Source organism: Equus przewalskii, chromosome 2, assembly GCF_037783145.1.
Source record: "Equus przewalskii isolate Varuska chromosome 2, EquPr2, whole genome shotgun sequence".
Classification (NCBI taxonomy): domain Eukaryota; kingdom Metazoa; phylum Chordata; class Mammalia; order Perissodactyla; family Equidae; genus Equus; species Equus przewalskii.
This window is the reverse complement of record NC_091832.1, coordinates 73,450,161-73,458,528: the sequence shown is the minus strand read 5'-3', so window position 1 is coordinate 73,458,528 and position 8,368 is coordinate 73,450,161. Positions and strand designations below refer to the sequence as shown.

The following is an 8,368-nucleotide window of genomic DNA, read 5'->3' as shown; positions in this document are numbered from 1 at the left end:
AAATTGTATATATTTAAGGTGTGCAACATGACATTTTGATATGCATCTACATAGTGGAATGATTGCTACATAGCTAGTTAACATATCATCTCACATTACCATTTTTTTGTGATGAGAGCAACTGAAACCCACTATTTTAGCAAATTTACAGTATTTAATAGAGTATTAGTTAATTGGAGTCATCATGCTGTACATTGGATCTCGAGACTTATTCATCCTACATAAATCCGCAACTGTACTATTTAACTAACGTCTCCCTATTTCTCCCACATCCACTCCCCTGGTAACCACCATTCTACTCTCTGCTCCTTGTAGTTTTTTATTCCACATTTAAATGAGATTCTGCAATGTTTTTTCTATGTCTGGTTTATTTCATTTAGTATAATGTCCTCCAGGTTCATCCATGTTGTTGCAAATGGCAGCATCTCTTTCTTTGTTGAGACTGAATAATATCCCATTGTGTATATATACCATAATTTATTTATCCATTCATTTGTTGACAAACAGATTGTTTCCATGTCTTGGCTATAATACATTATGCTGAAATAAACATGGGAGTGCAGAAATCTCTTGGAGGTATTGATTTGATTTCCTTTGGATATATCCCTAGAAGAGAAATTCTAGATCATATGGTAGTTCTATTTTTCGTTCTTTGAGGACCTTCCATACTGTTTTCTATAATGGCTGCACCAATTTACATTCCCATGTAAATTTACAACATGGGAATTTACAACAGTGTCCAGGATTCCCTTTTCTTTACATCCTTGTCAACACTTGTGAATTATTATCTTTTTGATACTAGCCAACTTAACAGGTGCAAAGTGATATCTCATTGTGGTTTTGATTTGCATTTCCCTGATGATTAGTGATGCTGAGCACCTTTTTATATATCTATTGGCCATTTGTATGTCTTTTTGGGAAAACGTCTATTCAGGTCCTTTCCCGGTTTTTAATCAGGTTGTTTTTCTACAATTGAGTGTATTATCTTGATTATAATTTGAAATCTTAAATGTGTTCAAACGTACTCTTTAGCTAATTTTATATGTATTTTTATATTTAATCTGATATTTAAATTACAAAGAAAATGTTCTTATAATTATTAGTTACAGACAAACCACACAGTAATGACTTTCTACTATAGAAAGGATGTCATTGTATATACTCATGTTTACAATCACTTCTATTTTGATAAATTGATGGAACTCACAGGTGTGAGTTGAAGAAGGTGCTTGATGACCTTTCCCAGGAATCATTACCTAATTTCTCTCTTATTTTAATACCAATGTTTATAGATTATTTTTTGTTTGTTTTAACATGGTCTTATTTCTAAGACCCAAAAAACGTTAAACTGAAAAATGGAAAAAATAAGCTTTAGTTTGATGCCCTTCAGGCCGATATTTGAAAAGTGAGACATCCTGATGCCTGGTAGTGTTGAGGTCTGTTCAGCAGCTTCTGCCCTCCCCTCTCTCATTGAGGGGATGTGATTCCTTTAGAGTTTCAAAATTTAGAATTCAAACCTCTAACTGCACAATTTAAAAAAGTCTATAGAGTTAATATGACATATATTATTGCAGCACCAACATTACACACAGAAAACTATACATACACCCCCCCCCCCAAAATTAGTCACAGACCCTGGAAGTTTGAGTCAAAAGTATGTTCTACAAATTAATGACTTTGATCTGTTAAAGATAATAAAAGAAATTCAACGATAGCTGATTAAAAAGGAGTGGATGGAAAAATCATTCCCAAAATGTCAATCATCCTTCTTCAACTGTCCAGAATCCATAACATGTGAACTCAAATCAATTTGGGAGAAGTCAAAAAATGACAGAGATTAATATGAGCACTCAATTATGCATTTATTATCTGGGGCAGGAAATTTAGTCACGCATTACCTCTTAATTTTCAGTTCTTGTTTTAATGTCATGTTTCTTTGTTTAGTGTCTATTGTTTCTCTGTTAGGAAATGGAGTGAAGACTAACACTTAATGAGAATGAGTGTACTTTGTTGTATGTGGAGTTATTTGACTTGTATTAAATATGATCATAATTCACAAGAAAGAAGGTTGGAATTGATTAGTGATCTCTCCGAAACCTCAACACTTGGTTTTTCATCCAAGAACATTAAGAATTTAAAAACAATGGAACACTAACTTTTAGTAGGGCCAAAGTATGCAGTTGTGCATCTTAGACTGATAAACAGAGCAATCCAATCACAGTGTTTGCAGCAGCTTTTAATAGGGTCCATTATTCCTTTGAGTGATATAGGCGACTTCGTATTGCTGCCAGCTATGCAAGCGGCACTAAGTCTTCAAGGTAAGCTACTTAAGAATGGCACTCCATCCCTTTTTCTGTATTTTCCCAGTCATGCTCCAGGTGAAGGTCATGAGTAGAGACCCTAGTCATAAAGGAGAGGAAAATAAAACTCTCAGATATGTTCCAATATTTACTGGAACTTCAGAGAGTAAGAATTAGATTTAACATTAGTTATTTGCAAATAGAATCCCCTCCCCCACAAAGAAATTGACAGGCAGCTAAAATTTGAATGGAGCCTCTTAACCTGATCCATAAGAGCACGTGATTAAGAGTTCTTCTCAGTCAGGAAAAGGGAGCCAGAGATGGGCTGAGTAAAGCCTATTCCAGTAAGAGATTTCAAAAGTTTCAGCTGTTGTTACTTTAACTTGCAAAGATTTAGAAGCAAAGCAGTAAGAAGCCTAATAAGCATCTTAGGAAATTTACTGCTGAAGAAATCACAAGCTTGAATTCTGAAAGCCAGTGTAACAGGTCGTGTTATGCCTACCCCATCCCCGAGTTCACCTGCAGCTGGAGAGGTCAATTTCTATTAGTCTCCTCGTCCATGCACTGTGTTGCTCTGCAAGCTGAGAGCCGTCTCCACAGTGAATAGCAAAACCAAGGAATGGGAGTTGGAGGTGGGGTTAAAAGTGGGAAGATACTGGGTGCAACTCTCAACACATAGGGTCTGAAAGATGGCACAGTTCCTTTAGTCAAGCAATTTAGTAATGTACCCCAAAAAGTTCCTCAGGGATTCATTGTGGAACTGAGCCCCAACTGCTCACAGTGCCACCCAGCTCATTTTTTGACTTGTCTTACTTCGCCATCTCACTTTCCTCATTTGGACTTCCTGGAATTACTTTGTCCTAAACACTCTGGACCCAATTCTCCACCTTGAGGTCTACTTTTGGGGATTTCAAAACCTGCACTAGCAGAAATAGGCTGTGAAACAGGATGATTCCCAAGGAAGGATGGCCAGAGAATAACTTGCAGAGAGCAGAAGCAGTGCTGGCCAGATGGGCTTACCAGAGAACTTACTCCTCTTTCAGGGCTGGGAATTACTGCATTTCCCGACTAAGCAGGATTTTTAGACTACTACAGATAACTGACTGATGTGTGTTTTCCATTTAGGTAGATAATGGTGGCTAACTAACAAGATTCATACTCCCTTTCAACTATAGAAGCTGAGCATATGGATGCCCAACTAAGTCACATTTTGGAACCTCTTTTTCCGTTTGGTATTCCCTGTGGTTACCTCTGATGGAATACAGGTGTCCCCTTTATCCACAGTTTCACCTTCCATGGTTTCAGTTTCTTGTGGTCAACCACAGTCAGGAAACATTAAATGGGAAAGTCCATAAGTAAATAATTCTTAAGTTTTAAGTTGTACACTGTTCTGAGTAGTGTGATTAAATCTTGCCACTGTCCCACTCCATCTGCCCACGTGTGAGTCATCCCTTGGTCCAGCTCTTAGTCACTTAGCAGCCCCCTCTCTTGTCAGATCAACTGTCACAGTATCGCAGTGTTTGTGATCAAGTAACCCTTATTTTACTGAATAATGGCCCCAAAATGTCAAAGAGAAGCCATGAAGTACTTCCTTTAAGTGAAAATGTGAAAGTTCTCAATTTAATAAGGAAAGAAAAAAATTGTATGTTGAGGTTGCTAAGATCTATAGTAACTTTTATTACAGTATATTGTCATAATTGTTCTATTTTATTATTAGTTATTGTCGTTAATCTCTTACTGTGCCTAATTTATAAATTAAACTTTATCATAGATATGTATGCATAGGAAAAAACACAGCATATATAGGGTTCTGTACCATCCACATTTTCAGGCATGCACTGGGGGTCTTGGAAAATGTCCTGTGGATAAGGGGAGACTAGAGTATGAGCAGAAGTGATGGGTGCAATGTCTACTCCTGGCACATGAGAATGTCCACAGATTCCTCCAAGCTCTTTCCACCTCTTGGCTTTCTGACATGACTAGTCTCAGACTGACCTTGCAGAGCCACATATTAAAGATGGCAGAGCACCTGAGCTTATGAGAACATAGATCCTCTGCCATGCTGCACCTGCAGCATGAAGGCAAAATGTAAACTTAGCCCTTATATATTTTAGGACCTCCTCATAATTATTACAGCACTCTTCCTTTATCTAAATGAAAATTTAGAAATATTTCTTTTTAATTTTTTTAAGGTTATCAGTGAAAAAGTAGCCACAGTATGACCTGATAGAGAGTACTTACTGCACATAACCAAAAGATCCTAGAAAATGAGGTAGATACAGTGTAGAGGGACATGAGGATTTCAGCCTTGGAATAGGAAGTAGAAAACCTCTACTTGTGGAAAAAAATGGCATGCAGGAATACTGTGCTAACCAGATGGCTGATTTCTACCTATATCCTTGTAACTGTTCTTATTTTCTTTTTTCTGTATATAAAATCCCCTGAGTTGCAGTTGGTAATGTGGACACCAAAACAGAGACTACAATTCCTGGGAGTTGGATGTGGCATTGTGCCTAGCATGAGACCAGTGGAACAGAGGGGCAGTGGCTGTGTGCCTATCCTGTGCTTCCTCTTCCCCACCCCACAGCCTGAGATCCAAAGCTGGAAGCCAAACAACATGGTTAGGATGGCAGAGCAAACTCACCCATTTGGATCTTTGGAGTAAAACTCAACCTAGGTGTTGTTGTCCATCAACATTTGGAAAGATGAAGACAGAGAATTAATTTCTGTCATATTTAATTAAACTGAAAGGCACACACAAAATGGTATTTAAATTACATTGCCTGAAGTTAATTAATATGGATATATCTAACTTCAAAAAAGACTGAAGATCAGATTGGTGGTTGCCAAGGGCAAGGATTGGATAGGTCTGGGGATGGGGATAATGGGTGAAGGGATCAAAGGGCACAAACTTCCAGTTGTAAGATAAATAAATTCTGGGGACATAATGTAGAGCATGGTGATTATAGTTAACAAAACTGTATTGCATGTTTGAAAGTTGCTAAGAGAGTAAATTTTAAAAGTTCTCACCATACAACCACACAAAAATTGTAATTGTGCGAGGTGATGGGTGTGTTAACTTTATTCTGGTAATCATTTTGCAGTATATATATATCTCCAATCATTGTGAGTACACCTTTAACTTACACGATGTTATGTGTCCATTATATCTCAATAATGCTGGGAAGAAAATTGGGATGTGTAGTCAAAGATCTTCCGATGTTATCTGCATACTTTAGAGGTTACCTTTACTCACCCCCTCCAAGCACTCACTCTAACATTACATGTAAAGTGAAAATTAAATTCTCTCTTCATCTTTTTAGCACAGTCCCCTTCCTCCTTCCCAGAATTAATCTCACCACCAAGGTGTTTTGTATTCTCACCAGGCATTAAAATTTTTAATCAGTCAAAACTAACAGAACAAAAAAGCAGTTCATATATTTCTGAAATCTGAACAGGTTTAGACTTAGCTTTGAATTGGCCTACAGAGATATTTGTTTGCTATATTTCTTTAAATTATGTTTTGCAGTTACTATCTTATATATGATTAATATTTTATAGAAAATTATTTCCTGTTTCTATATGCAGCCAAATGATAAAAATACATCCACTGACTTCCATAAAATCTTCTAAAATACCTCAGAAAATGATTTATCTGTTTTTTAATCTGTTGATCAAAACAATGATGAGGGTGTATTTTAAAAATTAATGAAATTAGAGAATATTTACTATGAATGCACAACAATGCTAAATCTTTACTGAGAGAAAAATTGTACATAAATGAATATATTTAAGCATGCAACAGATAATAAATCAGCCAGAGTACAGTTTTAGAACATTTCTAAACGGGTAAAGATATAGCATTCATGTGCCTAAGTAAGGAATAAGAACACAGTTTAAAAGTAAGCTATATAGTCTCAGAAGAGTCTTAGAAGAACCTATAGGAAGAGAATTTGTAAGGTCAGTTCTTCAGCTGACAGAAAAATTGAGTAAAGATTTTATGTGACAATCCGATTTAGTTTACACATTTTAATTGCAGAGCTTAATAAATAAAAAGGAAAAATTATTTTTATCCCTCAAAACATTTGTGTTCATAATTTAGATAAACCATTAGAATAAAGAAGTTAATAGTCATGATTGATATAACGACTTCAAAGAAAGCTTTAACACTCAGCAATTATAAAATTTTATAAAAATAATTTATTTCCCCAAAATAATAATTCTATGTAAACCTGGAATATTAGTGTCAATTACATCATCGTAAGTCAGAATAAAATATGTGTAAATATTTCCGTCCAATTTTTCTTTCAATATTAAATACAGCAAGAGAAACAAAGCAAAAGCAAAGAAAAGGTTTAAAGGATCTCTGAATGTTATGGACTTTGTGTTAAATGAGTGTAGTCGTGAAAGAACCAGCAGGCATGACACATGCAGCTTTATTAAAGGTGAGCGTAAATGTTCTTATATAAAAGAAACAATAGCTAAATATTATGACTTTTTAATAGTCAAATTCGAGTAAGTATAGAAAGAATATTCATTTTAACTGGACATATTACTTTAATACTTAGTTTATAACAATATACAGGTAAAAAATTTGTGTAATTGTCACAGAGAAAATTAAGTTTAAATTTGATTCATTTGCCTTGTGACCCTGACCACATCATTAGCTTCTATGAGAAGCTAATTTATTTATTTTAAAACTCTTATTGTCTGCCAGGCACTATGCTAGACGCTAAGTAGATACAAAGATGAAGAAGACAGATCCTGACTTCAAGAATATTACATTCCAGAAAGCAGAAGGGACAAACATGTCAATGACTGCAAGATAGTGTGATGTGTGCAGGGTGACAGAAGTACACACTGTGTAGTATGCGTTGAAGAAGGGAGAGCGATCTGCCAGCAGACTGGGTCAAAGTGAGTCATTGTAGGAAGTGTTTTGAAAGATAGATTGGAAGCAGTTGGATGAAGTAGGGGAGGCGTGTGTTCCAGGTACGGGAAAGAACATATGTCTGTAATCTCAGCGAGGCATAAAATGACATGGGACATTCTTCTGGAATAAATACAGAGAAAAGAGGTAGAGGTAAGGATTGATGATGGGAAATGAGGTATGGGGAGAAGACAGCAGCCAAATTGTCAAAGGTTTTTTGTTCCAAGCTAAACATTTAAAAATTATGACCGTGTATGGCTATTGAAATATTAAAACATATTTGCATTTTAGAGAAATTATTTTGGTCGTGTCTGGAGGATGGTAGAAAGTTTATGAGAATAAAATCAAGAAGTGCAATCGAGAATGAAATCTAGATATTTAGGCAGAAATAGTGAGGAGAATAACAGACCTAGGGGCAATGGTAAAGAAGAGAAGATGAGGAATGAAAATTCAACAAAGAGCAGAATTCACAGTCTCTGCTGGAGGATCAGATGGGTGACAGAAGGAGGGACTGAAGTTTCTGAGGCTCTGGCTTGGCTGGTGCAGAAACAGGGCAATTCATAAACATGGCAAATGCAGGGAAAATGGATGTTTTGGGAGAAGGATCATCTTCAGATTTAAACATACTTATTTTAGCTTTTACTGAGACATCTCAGTGGAGATACAGGTGAATTTTGGCTCAAAGGATAGAATCAGACACAGATTTGGAGTTTTGGTTTATATGCGTGATTCAAAACATTGTCCAGATGAGGTTATCCATGGTAAACATATAGAGAAAGCAGAGCTCTGGGCAGTAGTGAAGGAGATGAGACAAGCAGAAATACTACACAGGTTTTTTGTAAAAAAAAAAAAAAAAACAAAAACACTTGATTTATATCATAATAAATGCTAAAAATGTCCATAATTTGGCATATGTATAATTTGTATATATAATTACATACATATTATTAATATGTAATAAGTAAATTATATGGCATGTGTATATATAACATACCTGCATATGTGTGTCTATTATATATGTAATATGTATTATTTTACATATATGTATAATCACTAGATTGCTACAGGTCTAGAGTATAGCGTAACTAAATGAAAGTGCCTTGAATGGTCGTAATATTTTTTAAAAACACGGTAAACTTCT

At 35.6% G+C, this 8,368-nt stretch overlaps 1 long non-coding RNA gene across 2 annotated transcripts in view; it reads right to left on the bottom strand.

Moving 5' to 3' along the window:
• Nucleotides 1-2,218: 2,218 nt before the first annotated feature.
• LOC139078835 (uncharacterized) overlaps nucleotides 2,219-8,368 on the bottom strand; it is a 110,984-nt gene continuing 104,834 nt past the window's right edge. For both annotated transcript variants that reach the window (XR_011531989.1, XR_011531985.1), the window contains exon 6: nucleotides 2,219-2,400. This is a non-coding gene — a long non-coding RNA (uncharacterized lncRNA). The remainder of the gene's footprint in view (nucleotides 2,401-8,368) is intronic.